Below are 17,830 nucleotides of genomic sequence, written 5' to 3'. Positions count from 1 at the left end.
GTGGATCTGTACATATGCATATGGGTACACAAATGGCACGTCAGGGGACAACTTGTGGGACTCAGTTTTTTTCCTCCAACCACATCACTAGCCCCAAACTGACTTATTCTTTTACAGATTAGTAAACTGAACAATTTTGGTCAGGAAATTTGTGATGTTGGGCCCAAGATGGCTCATCAGATAAAGGTGCTTGCCACCAAGTCTGAGGACCTGAGTTCAATCCCCAGGACCCAAGTCATTCTCTGATTTCCAAACATGTTCCATGGTAAGTGGGTGCCTTCTAAAATAAATAAATAAATAAATAAATAAATAAATAAATAAATAAATAAATAAATAAATAAAATATAAATGTAGTTAAAATTTTTTCAAGAAACTGGTGATGATTAGTATCATAATTTATTCTTTTGAATGAGGAAGTTTATTGACCCTGAAGCAGATGGAATTTGACTACTTAAGCATGTATTAAAATCCATTTTGTTCCCCACTGAGACCAAGGCTGCCTTATAAGAGAGAAGATCAATTCTTTATCAATGAAATTTACTTCCTCATAACCCAACTCCAGTGTTTACCAACAGGCAGACAGCTGGCCTCCTGACTACGAGAGGCTAGAATAGGCTGGTTTAACAGACAGGAGCAGCAGGCCTTCTCTAAGAATCTCTAAGATTCTTCTCACAGACCCATCGACAATGGACCAGAGAAGACCAGTGTCTGCTGGGCAAGCAGTAGCCAGCCAGTACAACTGCTGCAGACTCACTCTGGTCTTACAGTGTAGACCTGGTCAGCCTGCCTCTGTCTTCCAAGTGTTGAGATCAAAGGTGTGCACCACAACACCAGGCCTCTGGAGTAAAATGTTAATGATTCAGAGTCTCAGTGATACTCCTGGTACAACATCACCCAACCTCTGGGAAAGGTAGCAGATGTGAGAAAATAATCACTGGCTGGGCGGTGGTGGCGCATGACTTTAATCCCAGGACTCAGGAGGCCTGAGTTGGAGGCCAGTCTGGTCTACAGGGTACCAGAACAGATAAGGCTACACAGAGAAACCCCGTCTCAAAAAACAACAGCAATAAAATAATCACTGAATAAAACTAACAACTAATTTCCACATATTATTTATGAGAAATTAAAAACACAAGTATGAAAGGCAATTCTAACTTTAGAAAAGGAAACTATCATTTTGTGTGTGTGTTAAGAAAACAGACTTGGTGTGTGTGGCAGCAGCTTAGCTGAGTTCCTTTAAATAGTCAGGGGTTTGTGAAGTGCAGAGCTCAAGTAACATAAGCTGTGTTTTCCTCAAATCCCCAAGCGTCCATTTGCTTAAGAAACCCACGCTTCCTGGCTGGGCGCCTGCATACCGAACCTGCCAGGTCCTGAATAGTTTTAGTTCTGTTACTAAATTAGGAAACTAAAGTAGGCAATGTCTGGGCCAACAACAAACTAAAAAGGCTCTCGCATCATTAGCTTGCAAGTCTCCTTAAAAGCCAGATCATTAGAAGATATTTAATTTTTAATTAGAGATACCAAAGTAATTTAGCCTAATAAGGACAATAGTAGAAATAATTAAATGAAGACAAAAAAGAGAAATCCAAGCTTTTAACAGTGTGTTCTTTGGGAATAACCTTCATTTTGATGTTGAAAAGAAACCAGCACTTGAGGTTCAGAGTCTCAATGGTGGATGCTAACATTCTGCCCTGTGTTTCCAAGCAGTGGAAGAGACAGGCGAAGTTCACCACAGCTTTACAAAGACAGGCATAGTGTCTGGAGAACTCAGCTTAGGAAGCGGAGCAGAGCAGCCAGGGAGACTTGGAGAGGGATTTCAAGAAAATAGTTACTTTATAAACAACAAAAATACAGAGGAAAAGATGTAATTTTCCTCTTCCCAACCTTTACTGGTCTCTAGGCAGCATATCATAAGGTTTTTAAAAGGACTGTAGCTATTAATTAGCATTCCCTAAACTATTTTAAAATCACCCTTCTATTTTATCAAAAGCTAATGCCTGAATTCTGAAGGTGTTGGGAGTATTTTAGTTCTAAGAACATCTGAAAAGCATTTCCACTATAAACACTGTTAGACATTCATAAATTTCAGAGTCCTGTTTATTATACTTCAGTTCCATGAAATAAGAAAAGTAAATGTGCATTTACTATGCAGTCTTTATTTTCCATGGTTTATGTATTTAAGCACCAGCTTTAAAATTACAGAAGGTTCACAGTGGCTGAGTGTGATAAGAAGCCCTGAAAACCCAGTCACCGTGAGCATTTCTTACCCACCTTCTAGCACAACACAGCCAGTTCTACAATTCCCGATGGTTCGGCATGCTTCCTCCACTAACCCTGATGTACTTACATGACATCTACAGGAGTTCACGATGGACGGAGGGGACGTGGTATGTGAGCAAACCCAGAGCATCATTCAGCTCCATTCCTCTCATCTGGACACCCATGAAAAGCAAGGCAGGCCCCTGGGAAGGGGCTGGGCCTTTCCATCTCAAGTCTGTTCTGTCCCTCAGACTAGAGGCGATGAGACCAGGTTGGACCTCCCTGATCTATTCCATCACGTCCCTGGGCTGTTGTGCAGGCACCAAAAAATAAGAGGAGGAGCAGGCGCAAGTGTTTACATAAATAAAAACAAGAAATAGACTGGGTGATCAAAATTATACCCAGCAGTGTAATGATCTCTACAGACCACTTTGATAAATGGTCCTTTAGGCCCTAATCCTCATCATACAATTCATATGCACATAAAGAAACATGTGAATGAACTCAGTGTCAGAAAAGGAAAATGGGGGAGGGGGCTGGAGAGATGGTTCAGCAGTTAAGAGCATTTGCTGCTCTTGTAGAGGACAGGGTTTCAGTTTGCAACATGGTAGCTCACAACAGCCTGTAATTCCAGTCACAGGAGAGCCAGTGTCCTCCTCTTGGCTTCTGAGGCACCAGGCATGCACATGGCACACTACATACATGCAGGCAAATACTCATTCACATAAAATAAAAAATAAATCTTAGAAAGATTCAAGGACGTCAAAAGAAATCCATAAGAAGAAGAAAGTTGGACATCTTTCTACTGCCTCATTAAAACCCTACTTCAGTAATCAGTAATCAGGGCACGGGGCCCTGAAGAGGAAAGGGCAGAATAGCTTCCACAATTAAACCTCTAGGTTGATGGATGACCAACATTTGGCAGAAAAGCCAGGTAATTTGACAAAGATATAGCCTTTTCAATAAATTGAGCAGGAACAGCTAAATATGGGGGGAAAGCCTCAACCCTTACCTACAGCATGCATAATAATTAATCTGAAATGGATTAAGACATACACGAAGGAGACAAAACAGACTTAAAGAAAAGGATGAACATTTTGTGACCCAAAGTTTGGTAAACATTTCATAACTATACCATCAATAACACAATCTACAAAATAGAAAACTGGTAAATTTGCATCACTAAATTTTTAAATGTCTGCTCTTTTAAAAAAAAATCATTAAAATATAAACACAAACCACCACAGACTAAGTAAAAACATGTCCAGGTCATCTGAGAAAAGGTTTTTATGCAGACAAGAATAGTGGCAGTCACTGGCTTCAGGGGCATTTAGGAAGCATTTTAGTTTTTGCAAACTATATACCAACTCTGCCTCAGCATGAAGGCAGCCACAGATGACAAGTCTGTGTAAGAATGGACATGGCCATGTTCCAGCAAAACTTTATTCACAACCTCAGACTTGCTCTGTCTGCTTCCTCATCCTTCCGGGCTGATCCGGATTCTATGAAAACTATTTTACAACTCTAAGTTGTAGAAAACTGACAACAATATAAAATCATCTTTATTTACAAGCATGTGTGTCTATTACCTCTGATGGAAGGTGGCCCTTTGGCTCCATGGAGAAAGCTGACTCTGGTGTTGTTACAACATGAATTTTAGTATCACTCATGTCTAGTTTGTCTATTTTGTAGATTATCCTTTCAAATAGTTACAAGATCTTAGCAATTTCCCATTAATGAGCTAAATAAAAGTTTTAACACATTTAAAGTCTTCAGCTGTGTGGGAACCACAAAGCCAGGTTTTTTTGTAAACATGATGCTCTAAGCCCCAAATGACTACAGAATTTCAGGATATACAAAGAAAGCTTATAATGCAACATCAAGAACACAAACAGTGTGCCGACAGCTAGGGGCTGTGCAATGGCTCAGCAGACAAGGGGCTCAGCCCACACAGATGCAGGCGGACATGCAGACAGGGACGCCTGGAGCTAGCTGTCCAGTGAGACCAGCCACAGTGACCAGCTCGGGATGTCACTGAGAGAAGACACAGCACGACTGAGGAATAATTCTGATACCAATGTTAAGACTCTGCATGCACATAAAGAAGAAAAAAAGATTTAAAAAGAACGAAACAGCTATTTTATGACTAAATATCTGAAATAAATACTTTACTAAAGAAATGACAAATAAACACATAAAATATATTAGTCTTTAGTTAGTAGTAAAATGCAAACCAAAGCTGCAAACAGATTCTGTTCCATGGTCAATGGAACAAGTACAGTGGGAAAAGATGGAATGGACCAAATGTAACAAGGATAAGACAGAGCCGGAACCTTCAACATGTTATCAGGAATGCAGATGGCACAGGCTCTTTGGAAATACAATTTAGAAGTTTCTTCTAGTCAAAAATCCACTCACCATACAGCCCAGCAGCAATTCTACTCAGAGGTATTTGTGGAAGAGAAAGGAAAACACACATCCACAATAACCTTGTTTACAAGTGTTCACAGCAACACTATTCATAACAGTCCCAAGTAGAAGCCATCTAAATTATCAGTCAACTGACGAATAAACAAAACGCGGCTCATCCATACTATAAAAATACTACTTGGCAGTAAAAAAAAGTAACAGACTAGTAAGACTCGTGTTTCATGACAGTACACACAAAAACACTGCACTACGTGAAGCAGCCACGCAGAAAGGCCACATGACACATGATTCCATCCAGGTGAAAATTTTGAAAAAGTTTGCATGACCAGCAGTTGGGAACAGAGCTTGGCAGTTGGGAACAGAACTTGAAACTGATGGAAATGTTTTAACTGGATTAGAGAGAGTATTCCTAAATCTGTGTATATTTTTAAAAACTTATCAACTATGCGTTTAAAAAGGTATGTTTTATAGTCTATAAATGATACCTCAATCAAGTTATTAAAATCATTAGGATAAAATTTTAATTACTAACTCATGCCAGGAACACAATTACTGGTATTGTCATAAAGTTTAACAACATATTACTAAAAAGATTATTCAGTGTCCTGTGCAGAGAAAAGAATTGTACAGATACAGACTTGTAAGTTAGCTATAGACAATGTGCTGGAAATAAGGAAATTGGGCTTTTATTTCCTGTTGTGCTACTCATAATAGAAGTGTTTTAAATTCAGAAGTAGTTCAAATTTCTGCTGTGGACAGAAAACAAGCTCATTTAGCCATCATACCCTTGTACTATACCTTTCAGGAACAGAAGCAAAATTTCAAATTTCATTTTATGTCATGGAGGTTGAACTGTAGTGGGAGAGATCTCTCAGAAAGCATGTAAAACCTCTCTACCACACTGGAAAATAACAGTGGATTTAGACAGGGATAAAACCCCACTAATTTGGAGGGAGGGGCAGTGTTGGGAACTGAACCCATTTGCTGGGCAAACACTCTCCTACTGACATGCACTCCCAGCTCCAAGTCACATGGATTTAATAGGCATTTATTTTATTAAACATTATAGTACTTAAAGTTCCATGGAATTTCAAGTATGGGAAACTTAAAGAGCTCTATGGATAAAGCTCAAAAACAGTGTCATCACAGATCCAAATCAAACCAACCATAGTAGATGAAGGAATACAGCCATGGTACTCTAGAAAAGATTCTTAAACACAAGATTGGTAAAAGTATTAGTAAGCATTGATTAATGAAACTGGTTTATTTATATTAAGAGCCACAAAAGAAAAAACTTGAAACATCACTTTTCCTTTCACTTATATTTATCTGTCTGCGTGTGTATGTGTGGGCACGTGTTCCACAGTTCACATACAGAAGTCAGAGGACAATGTGTGGATACCAGTTCTCCCCTCCCACCATGTGGGTCCTGGGGACTGAACTCGGGTCATCAAGCTTGGTGGCAAGTACCCGTATCTGCTGAGTCATGTTACCAGGCTTGGTATTTGGTTCTTAGATAGCTAAATAATTGAGAGAGCTGACCTCTGTAAAATACAACTTCAATAATGCCACAGAATCCTATCACTTACAGTGAAGAAATCTGTCTCTGAGCAAGCCATACTCTGTGTTCAGACCATGAGAAAAATGTCACCAGAATTAGGTCTGTGTTGTCGGCTGTTGTGACATAATACTGGAGAAAGTCAACTTGAAGGAAAAAGATGTATTCAGGCCACGGTGTTAGAAGCTTCACTCCACAGTCATGAGGCTCCGCTATTTCTGTGCTGTGGCCAGCTGAGCATCATGGCAGGGAGCATGTGGTCCAGCAAAGCTGCTTCCCTTATAGCAGCTGGAAAGGAGAGGGGGTGGGGCTGGGCACAAGATACACCCTCCAAAGACGTGCCCCCGGTAACTCACTTCCTCCAAGTGGGCCAGGTCTCCTCAGGTTTCCACTGCCTCCCAATAGTAACACCAGCTGGAAGCCAAATTCTCGGCCCATCAAACTGGGGGTGAGGGGGAACATTCCAAACCCCCCATAGCATGATGCCAGGCTTTAACTCTCTCCAGATCATATGAAGAGCAGGGATGTCAGCAGACCCAGCCAAGGAGCAGAGGAAACGCATAACTAACCCTTGATAATTGTCATCAGCATCTAAGGACATTCTTCTCTGCCGCCTTTCCTCACTGCAGCAGCCAAGAGTCTTGACACCAAGGTTCTGGGGGGTTTGTTTTTACATCTCTGAACAAATGCACAGAGAAAACTGAGCCGGCTGTAAAATCATCTGATGAAAATGGTGATCTGAAGATTAAACAAAGCACTCCAATGCCAACTGTTAGGTGTGTGGGGAAGGGTTGCTAACAAGCAATATCAAACTGCATGTCTTTAATTGCTTCTCATTACATCGGCTCCTAGGCAAATTGTAAGGCTTCTCATTCATTAAAATAATCATTAACCATAAAGTCACTTACAGACTAGATCATCAGATTTAAATTAAAACCTTTAATAGGTTAAGACAAAATTTGGAGATGAAATAAAGCAACAATTACGCTTTAAATAACTGAAATATAAAACGCATTGTTTCACATACTGAAAACATTCCTTTGAAAGATATATGTATTTTTGCTATATATGCCTCCAGTTCTGTCTTCAAGTGTAAAGTCTGACGGGAAACTCTAATTTCCTAGCTATGTCACCAACAGTAGTAGCATACTGATATCAAGGCAGAAAGATCAACGTAAGCTGTTATAACAACATCTACGTTTTATTCCCAGGATAGTTATTGACAAAATATCCTGACGAAAGTAACTGAAGGGAGAAAGGGCTTAGCTGGCTCACAACCGCAAGGTAGAGTCCACTAGTGCAGGGAAGCCAGTCACAAGCAGACAGCAATGCACTGATGCATGCATGCTAGTGCTCTGCTGTCTCTCACATGGGTAGATGTTCCCACCTAAATTCATGTAATCAGCATAAACCCCAGAGAACAACCTAATCTGCATGAGCCTTCACGGACACCGCCTTCCAGGGTAATCTCGACTGTGTCCACGTGACAAAGCCATCACAACATGGATGTAATCCCTGTTTATGTGCCCAAATGCACTTTATTTCCATGGCTTGGTTAGTAAATGCAATACATCAAATGCTGCTAACACAGGAAAGTTGTGTTTGATACCTAAAAGTTCTTTATAATAAAAATGATACAAGTTCTGTGAAACATCAAAAGATTTGATAGGAACTCCTCCATGCTACCTCTAAATACTGAAAGCTGATTTAGACACAAAAGAACTCACTCTCGGAGGACTCAGGGACAGGTTGTACCTAAGGGAAAACATTTCTTTATCCTCAAGAAAAATCACCCCAGAAGATTCAGAACACTTCTATATTCATCAGACAGTTAAAAACATTCTGACTTCTTGGTTTTCAACATTAAAAAATCGTTCTAAACCTGGTACAGGCTTCCATCATAGCAGACACAACTGCTTTTACAGTTTAACTAAGGAAACATTTCATCGAGTCTAGGGGAACTCTGGGTCATCCGCAGTGAATGACCCACACTAGGAGACAGGTGTCTGCGTCTACAAACCACCTACACACCAGCTTGTTCCCTGGGGGGGGTTGAACTTTTTTTTTTTTTTGCTTCGAGACAGGATTTTGATGTGTAGCCCTGGCTGTCCTGGAACTTGCTCTGTAGATCAGGCTGGCCCATAACTCAGAGATCCACATGCCTCTGCCTCCCGAGTGCTGGGATTAAAGGCATGCACCACCACCACCACCACCACCACCACCACCACCACCACCACCACCGGGCAATTGACCTCAGTAGCATCACTTCAGTCCCTACACAGCATCAAGCCCGAGAAGCCCTAGGCTGTAACAATTACAGGCATACAGACAGAAGCACTGAGTGGAGGACTCTGACTATGACACAAGCCGAGTTGAAGCTTCTTCACAGAGGAATGGTCCATGCGCACAAACTCAGTGTGCCTTGGCCAGTGGCAGGACAGACGGCAGAGGTGTCGTCAAGTCTCAGGCATCAACTTGGCTCCTCTTGCCTTTTTAAATTATTTTAAAAAATACTGTCACAATGAACTTTTGTTGTTCAGACATTTGGCAAGTTTTCTACCATTTCCCTTCACACCTTTCCTAAAAAGGAATTATTTTCTGTATTCCACACTGAGAAGGATAAAACATTCTTTTTTTCTTGAGAAGAATTTTAATGGCCATTTTTATCCTCTGCTTTTGGCCAAATTGTCAAAGTTTATAAAAGTATATAAATAAAATTTACAAGCCTTAGATCCATGTTTTTCTGAGAAAGCTCTGTGTTTCGTTTAATCCAGTATACTAAGATAATTTTATGTAAACACCTAAATAAAATGTTTGCATGCAGCAACTTATATCTAATTATGCTGTGCAGGTATTTGCTACTGAGCACTGATGTGCCCCGCACTGTGAGTCTGTAAGAGTCACTCAGAGCACAGGCTCCCAGTGTGACCTCAAGACGGGCACCGGAGGACGGAGGAAGGCTGTCCGAGGTTGCCCCTTCTGCTAGTCTCAAGATGGGCAACTTTTTCTCAGCTCTCTGCTGAAATAATAACTAGCTATCCTGATATACCCAATTCTCCTTTCTCCTGTCTGTCAGCCTCTTCTTTGGAAGACACAGTAAAATATTCTGTCCTTTGAAGCCTGAATTCAGATTCCCACTTTCTCTCGAACACAGCAGGGTCGATCTAATGCACATGTCTCATAAAGCAAAAGAAACAGTAAGTCTCCCAAGTCAATCTGTCGACATACAGCGTTGGCCGCACACGTGTGGCCTGGTGACACTGGAGGAGTGCTTCATGGAGGAACCATTTCTCAGATGTGTTTCCAACAGCAAAGCGGTGGGAGGCTGAACACCACCGCCTGGGATAATGTACATTAAGGAGCAGAACATGGAGTAAAGAGACTAGATTACTGGGGCACAGTGAACACATTACGGTACCCCGTGTTTTGAGATTTCAGTAAGGGCTGCTGTTGAGTTGGTTGCTGAGGAGCTGCAAGGAGGGCTCAATGGGATAGCTAATGAAGTCCCCAGGACCCAGTGTTCCTAGGCCACCTAGCAATCTTAGAAAGTTAATCAATGCAGGGAGCCTGCCGTGGAGCCATGTAACCAGGGCCACAACCACAGAGTGGGAGCCACGCCTCGGAAGAACCAGTGCAGCGCCTGGCACAACCTGCCAGCCCGTGCCACAGTTGATCAGTCTGTCAATAAAAGGTAACACGCAGGGTGGCAAGCAACAGGGAGCCCCGGGGACTGAGCACTGGGTCTTCTGCGGCCTCTGCAAAAGGCCTCCACAGTGACCAGTGAGCACTGTGCTCAAAGCTGCTTGGGTGTTAAGAGGTGGCCATAAGAGGCCATCTAAACCAAAGCTCAATGGAGCAACGGGCCGACTGGAAAAAAATCCATTTGGAGGCTGAGTTTCAGGACCAGTTCACACCGGTAACAATGAAGGCACAGCTGTGTCTGCTGGTGACAGGAAGGACACAGCCCTGCGCTTGTACATGCTTTTAGTCACTCCAGTACAATCCGTTCGTTCATGTTTTTAATTTGAGATAAAAAGCCCTTCCTTTTTTGGTACGCAAAACAGCTTTTCAAGGATTAAAGCATTAAAAAAGTCTGATTTATAAGCCAGATGCAAGCAACATCTCTGCAGGCGCCTGGCCACTTTTTGTTTTCTGTCACCATGGCCGTCTGTCAGGGGAGTTCCAGGGACTGATGGTCACAGCACTATCAAGCATGGTTGCCTGGAGGATTAGCTACTTTTTCTGTCTTGTCCAATATCACTGGCCTTTGTGGTCTTTACAACAGTGAATCACAAAGTATTTGGCAAGTGTACCTGCACTGATGGGGGCTTTCCCCCAATAATACTTTATTTGTAGTGTGTTCATGTTTCTCTTCATAATATGTGATATGACTTTGTATCAAGTTAGAAAAAGCCATCGAGAGGATATCAGGTTAGATTTGTTCAAAAGCAAACAGTTTGGTGCAAGGCTCAGAAAAAAGTAACCTATAAATGTTTTTAAAGTGTGGCAAACTTGAGAACACACCTGACCGAAGGTCAGCAAACCTGAGAAACCAAACAACACTATCTAACAGAAAGTCTGATGACAGGCACGGCAGGAAACACGGCAGGAGCGCTGAGAACAACTCATCCCCCACCCAAACAGAATAAAACGCATCAGAAGGCAGCTGGGCTGAAGCGGTGAACATGTGGCACTGAACTGTGATCCTTGAAACAAGGGAAAAAAGAGATGAGGTCCACGGTGGGCCTGGCGCATTCTAGGCCATGGAACAAGTAAGCGGAACACAAACAGCCCAGCCTCACAAGGCTGACAAGGCAGAAAGCAGAGTTCCAGGCAAAGAAAACACCTGGAAAAGGCAGAAAAGGGAACCTAAGGAGACAAAGCGGCCAAAGGTGAAAAGTGGGCTATGGTCTGAATGCTCACGTTCCTCAAAATTCACGCTGAAAACTCTTCCCCATACGATGGTGCTGCAAAGAGAGGCCTTAGGAAGACATGAGCTTCTGGAGGAAAGGGCCTTGGGAAGGGGATTCGACCTCAGAGATCTCTTGCCTCTTTAACCATGAGAAGACAGTGAGAAGATGCCCTTCTGTATGTAAGCTAGGAAACAGCTTTTGAACAGCCTTCCTCAGACACCAAATCTGCTGCACCTAGAGGTTAGCCTTCACAGCCCCAGAACCACGAGGGAGAAACATGTTGCTTATAAGCCATGGCAGTTTTTCCGATAGCACCGGGGTGGACTGAAGCAGAGGAGCAGAACAGCACGCTGCAGAGCACAGAGAGTCAGGTAGAAGACAAGACGACGCACGCCACCCAACAGCTGTCTAGCTGCACGGAAAGACTCCTCAGCAGGAGAGAAATCATGCCTGGTACTGGAAACCTAACCAGCTCCACAGAGATAGTGAGTCATGGACCTCAGGAAAGACTCTATACTACTACCACTTTGCTAGACCAGCATAATTCCTCACACTGCATTCTAAAGCTTACACCCACAGGTAAGTATTGTTAGCACCCCTCAGCAAAGAAGTCTCTCTTTACAGCAAATGGAGACCATCACAGAAGACCACAACTGGACACAATACAGAGATCAACAGATCATGGGGAGCCCAGTCCCAACGCATACATCTCTGTCCCAGCTCCTGTATCTATGGTTCAGGGAACACTGCAGAAGAGGGAGAGGAAATGTTGTAAGAACCATAATACCAGCAAGTCAGCTGTGAAACAGTTTTTCCTAGAAATGGCCGCATAAACAAGATCTAAACGATGGCAGTATCAATGGATATATTAATGTGGATGTGGGGTGGGGAGGATGGTTATGAGGTCTCACCATATACAAAGAACTATAGGCAACCAGTGATTGCTGGGAGAATTAGCCCCTCTCTGGACTGAGCCCCTTACTGGTTGTCCAGTACAGAGTGGTCAATCTTGAAACCATAGGCACATCAACAAAAATGGACTCAACTGGTTGTAGTTATGTATATATGTGCATACACATACACATAGGTGTGTGTGTGTGTGTGTGTGTGTGTGTGTGTGTGTGTGTGTGTGTACCACTAAAAAATCAAAGAAAAAGAGGCTACCAACTTGAGAGGGGACATGGGGGAAGAAAAGGAAGGAGAAAGATGATATAATTGTATTTCAATTAAAACATTAAAAACAACAACAAAAACAAAAAACTTAACAAAGAACAAAGTTTTAATGATATGCAGAAAAATACCAACTAATCTAACATGTAACACAGATCCACAAAGAGGCAATGTGATGCAGAAAAGTATTTGCAGAAATGATAGAAAATTTTCCATGTTGGAAATAAAAAAACCCAAGAAAGATAATTATTTTTAAATGTGCACTGAAACACATCACAGACGAACTATGATACCAAAGTGAATGAAACATACCTTCATGTAGCACTAGTAAAAACCATTCCTGGGAGCGATGGCAAAAACTAACAAGAGACTTTTTATCCAGTGCAATGGAGGGCAGGGGAAATGGAAAGTCACCCTTAAAGAAAGGAATCCAGCCAACTCAAAATTCCATAGTCAGAGAAATCAAGGGTAACTTTTTCACTAAACAAAAGCAAACACCACCCCCACCCCCCCATGGCTGATTGTCCCTACACAGACCTGCCCTACAGGAAAGAGTTAAGGAAGTATTTCAAGCTAAAGAGAAATGCAAACAGCACACAGACATGTAGAGAACAGAATGGAGAGCTTGTGTACACCTTAATATAACAGAAATAAGAGTGTCTGGTCTAAGAGCACCGAGGTACATGGAAACATGGCACCATCAGGTTCTTGCTTGACATGAGGGCGCACAGTGTCTCCTGAGGAGTAAGCTCAGGATGCATACTGTGAGCTCTAGAGAAAAACTATCACAGGAAATAAATGCAACAGTGAAACATATTCAAGTTATCCAAAAGAAAACAGAAGACACACAAGAAGATCCACAACCTATGGTGGCCAGTTATGGGAAGGGTAATTTCAAAATACAGACCTTGGGATGGCAAGATGGCTCACCGGATAAAGTTGCTCACCAGACAAAGGTGCTCACCAGACTGATGGCTCACCAGATTGATGGCTCACCAGACTGATGGCTCACCAGACTGATGGCTCACCAGACTGATGGCTCACCGGGTAAAGGTGCTCACCAGCAAGTCTGGTGACATGAGTTTGATCCCTAGGACCCACATGTGGAAGGAAAGAACCAACATTTTCAAGTTGTCCTCAGACCACCACACACATGCGTCAGCAAGCGCATGCACATATACACATGCGTGCACACGCGCGTCAAAAAGGTTTTAAATAAAGTATAAAATTTGGACTGGAGAGATGGCTCAGCAGTTGAAGGCAAGTTTGATTCCTGTCGCACATGTTAGGTGGCTCACAACCACCTGCAACTCTAGCTCCTGGGGTCTGACATCCTCTTCTGGACTCATATGCACACAGATGCACACACATCCTTAACTGTAAAATAAAGTTAAGAAGGGGCTGGAGAAATGGTTCTGCTGCTATGAGCACTCTCTGTTCTTCAGAGGACCCAGGTTCTAGCCTCAGAACTCACATGGAGGTCACAACCATCTGTGACTCCAGTTCTAGGGGAGCCAGTGCCTCTTCTGGCTTCTGTGAGCACTGTACACATGTGGTGCACAGACATACATGCATGCAGGCGAAATTATAAAATAATAAAAAAGGCAAAAAACAAAAGAAAAAAATAGAAGTCATAAGAGTTCTCTATTCTCTTATAATAACCAAACTACGCTGGATATGCTACATAATGGTAGTTCCTAAAATTCACTGGCAACTGAGGCAGCAATTATCCTAAGCTTACTTCAATAGGTGACAAGCTCATTTTAAAACAAAAGAAATTCCTGGCTGCTATTCCCTGTCTGAAAGAACGGGAGGGAAAGGAATCTGCCCCAGACAAAAGCTAATGAGAAATCAGTCCAGCTGTGAAAGGCTGAAAGGTGCATGCGTGAACTGGTGCGCGCGCTCTCTCTCTCTCTCTCTCTCTCTCTCTCTCTCTCTCTCTCTCTCTCTCTCTCTCTCTCTGATGTAATTTTCCCAGGGTACTCAGAGGCTTTCAGCTAGGGAAAACTGGGGGATGGAGATAATAAGAAAGCCAAGACAAACTTCTTGGCGGCAAGAACTCTTTAGAATACAGAGAAGCCAATCCAGGCCCCAGTGGGATGGCAGGAAGAGGTCTCACGGGGCTGGAGCGAGGGGCAGGTCAAAGAAAATTTCTCAGCAATCGGAAAAAGCCAGTCACCAACATATCAAACAGGAAGCTATCTCCTGCAAACCAAAGGAAAGGTTCTGAATAGCCCATAAACACACAAGAAGTTACCTGCCACTCTCAGGCAAGAGAAAAGTACAAACCAAATACAAAATGAAACAAGAAACAACTATTTTTATATCCAATAGCACTGCTAAAAATAAGCAGTAGAAACACACAGGACCACCGGGGGGGGGGGGGGGGGGGGGGGGGGGAGGCCAGGGGCTTATGCTGCCTGAGGTGAGGACTGGGAAGAGAGGCCAGGGGTTTCCTGACAGCAGAGGAGAGAACTGGGCGGCCACTTTGAAGACTGCTGGGAAGAGTCTTAATAGTTAAATGTACAGCTACCTTATGAAGCAACAACTTTTTCCCTCTTGAGATATTTTACCCCAAAGAAATAAAAAAGGTATGTCTACAAAAAGCCATGTTCCATTATGTTCTCTTAGCTTTCATTTGAAAACCCTGTATGCTCATCAAGAAGAACTGAATCCTTATGCAATGGAATACTACTTTGAAATAAAAACCAACAAAGTACAGGTATGTGTGGCAGCCTGAGTGCCACAAGAAACCACTCTCAATGAAAGAAGTCACACACAGGGAACATACATTAGGGCAAGAGAGTATAATAAAATATGTGACAGGGCTGGAGAGATGGCTCAGAGGTTAAGAGCACTGGCTGCTCTTCCAGAGGTCCTGAGTTCAATTCCCAGCACCCACATGGTGGTTCACATCCATCTGTAGTGAGATCTGGTACCCTCTTCTGACCTGCAGGGCTACATGCAGACAGAACACTGTACACATAGTAAATAAATACATCTTTAAAAAATGTGATATGATAACAAAAGAGACTACTTGGAGGCAAGGATGGAGATAAGTAGGGTGGGAGGTAGAGGGTAGGGGGCAATTAGAACAATATCATGGTATATATGGATGAAAATATCTCAACCAAGAAAAATTGAAAAAATTATGTCACAACAAAAATCTATTTATTTTGAATAATTAATGTACAGTGACAGGGCCAATGAGATGGATCAGCAGCTAAGAGTGGTTGCTACAAAACCCTGATGGCTGGAGTCTGATCCCTGGAACACACATAAAGGTTTAGGACAGAACCGACTCCAAAAAGTCATCCCAGCTTCCATACATGTGCCATGGCACAACTCACATACCCACATATCAGTATCTCACATAATAATAAGATATTTAAATATACTTCGTTCATAAAAACATGCATGTGTATAGTAAAAAAAAGTTAAGTGTTTTAATTTACAAAAGAAATACAAAGACCACACTGCACTGCTTCATTCACATTCCATTCATCCCTAGACTAGTCCTCAGAAGAGGCTTTGGCAATTCCTTCATCCTGTCTTACCTAGTGTTCTCTGCACGCTGTAAAGTATCTGCATTCAAGTGAGACAAAACAGATATCACAGGGAAGAGCAGCAAGCATATTACACAAGGTAAAGAGGTGACAGAACGGTCCACACCATCCAGGGACACGCTAGCAGTGATGTCACGGCTGACTCTGACTTCCTGACCATTAACAGGAGAGTGTGGGGCACACCATGGTACAGAGGTGACGAGATCAGTGTGCTTCAGCTCTGACACCTCAGACAAGCAGCTCGAGCCTTGGAGGTGACTGTGGAGCAGTTGGCTGCAGCTCACAGAGGCCAGCTAGAATTAGCTCAAATAGGAAGCCGGCACGACTCAAGAACAGAGAGAGCCTGCGTGACTAAGAACAGAGCCAGGGAGTGGAATACTGAAGGACAGGAAGATGAGTCAACTTACTTGGTACTTCATCTTCCCCTTTCTTTTATTCGAATATACCTGTCTATCACCTAGCTCCCGGGAAGATATCACCATATGGTGTAATAATTCAGAAAATAAGGGAAACCGATTTTGACGCCCCCCACACCCATTCTTCCCCCACTCTCTCTCCCACCAGTCTCTGCCAAACTTCCCAGGGAAACACTGCTCCTGCTTCTTCCAGGCACCCACAACTGAGCAGCTGAACGATGAGACGACAAAGGCACAACACAGAGAACAGCAGTACTCTGCGATCCAAGAGAAGAGGGAAGAGAATCTGTAGAAAGGTAGGTATTTTCAAGAAGCGCCCTCTAGTTATCACATAACTCATAGGCAAGTTTCAGAATCCGATAGAACACTGGGCTTCATGGCAATCTGAACATGCAAAGACTGTGTGCATGCTTAAAAGCAGTTCTGAGAGCTCTGACTACCCTTAGAGCCAGGCTTTTACACGTGTGCTTGTTGTGTTAATTCTACATCCTGAATATTTTTCATATTTCAATTAGTGGCTATGAAGCACACACACACACACACACACACACACACACGTGCACACACATACATGCATGTACTTGCTAGCACATACCACATACACACCAAACAAACATACCACCACAGTAAGATGGGAAGCCTTTGAGGGAACACAGCATGAAGAACAGCCACATAACAGCATGGACTACATAGAAGGAGCCACCATCACATATCAGCTAGTGTCTACTGCCACCAAAGAACAACTCCTGAGACCCTCCCTCCTTTTCTTCATACCATGTCTCCAAACACAGCCAAACATTTGGGAGCTGTTTAGACTTGGCCCCAACCAATCAAATATTTGAAACAACTTCACAATGAGCTGTGTAGATGTGAGGCGAGGAAGCAGGAGGGCCCATCCAGCACTACACAGGATGCCTAGGAAGAAAAGCACCTACTCTTGGCCAGGCGTGGTGGCACATGCCTTTCATCTCAGCACTCAGGAGGCAGAGACAGGTGGATGGATCTATGGAGTTCCAGAACATCCAGGGCTACACACTGAAACCCAGTCCAAAACAAAACCAACAAACAAAACTTCCTCCAGGCTCTCCAAAAAGTCACTATTTAAAATGCAGAGTTGCTACAGAATAAAATATCACTCCAAACAAGAAGAGCCAAGTGCAGACAACAGAAAAAAAGCTAGGAAACTAAAATAAAAAATGCATGCCTGAATTCTTGTGGAACGGAAGTGTAGATAAAACAAGTTATATGAAAGCAGTCAGGAAATATACACCTTCAGTGGTTAGTAAGAGGCAGTCAGGTGGTGTCAGAAGAACACCATTAACTTCTGGGAATGCACTGGAAGGAAATGACCACATTCCACCACAAAATGTGATGCACAGGAAAGAAAGAACGGAACACTCACAGGGAACCAAAGTGCTCTGTGTCCTTGCATGTATATAAGCAGGGTTTGCAAACACTGCAGTGGATCCATGCATTTCATTCTCTAGTTTGGTTTTGGGGACAGGGTCTCTTGGACCT

At 42.8% G+C, this 17,830-nt stretch overlaps 1 protein-coding gene across 4 annotated transcripts in view; it reads right to left on the bottom strand.

Annotated features, from left to right (window-relative positions):
* Nucleotides 1-17,830, bottom strand: part of Lrrc28 (leucine rich repeat containing 28) — a 127,237-nt gene that overhangs the window by 82,354 nt on the left and 27,053 nt on the right. The gene's annotated exons all lie outside the window — the stretch shown is intronic.

This window comes from Peromyscus californicus, unplaced genomic scaffold (genome assembly GCF_007827085.1).
Source record: "Peromyscus californicus insignis strain IS unplaced genomic scaffold, ASM782708v3 Scaffold_4__1_contigs__length_199733344, whole genome shotgun sequence".
NCBI lineage: Eukaryota > Metazoa > Chordata > Mammalia > Rodentia > Cricetidae > Peromyscus > Peromyscus californicus.
Note: the sequence above shows the minus strand (reverse complement) of the source record. Positions and strands in the feature narration are given on the sequence as shown.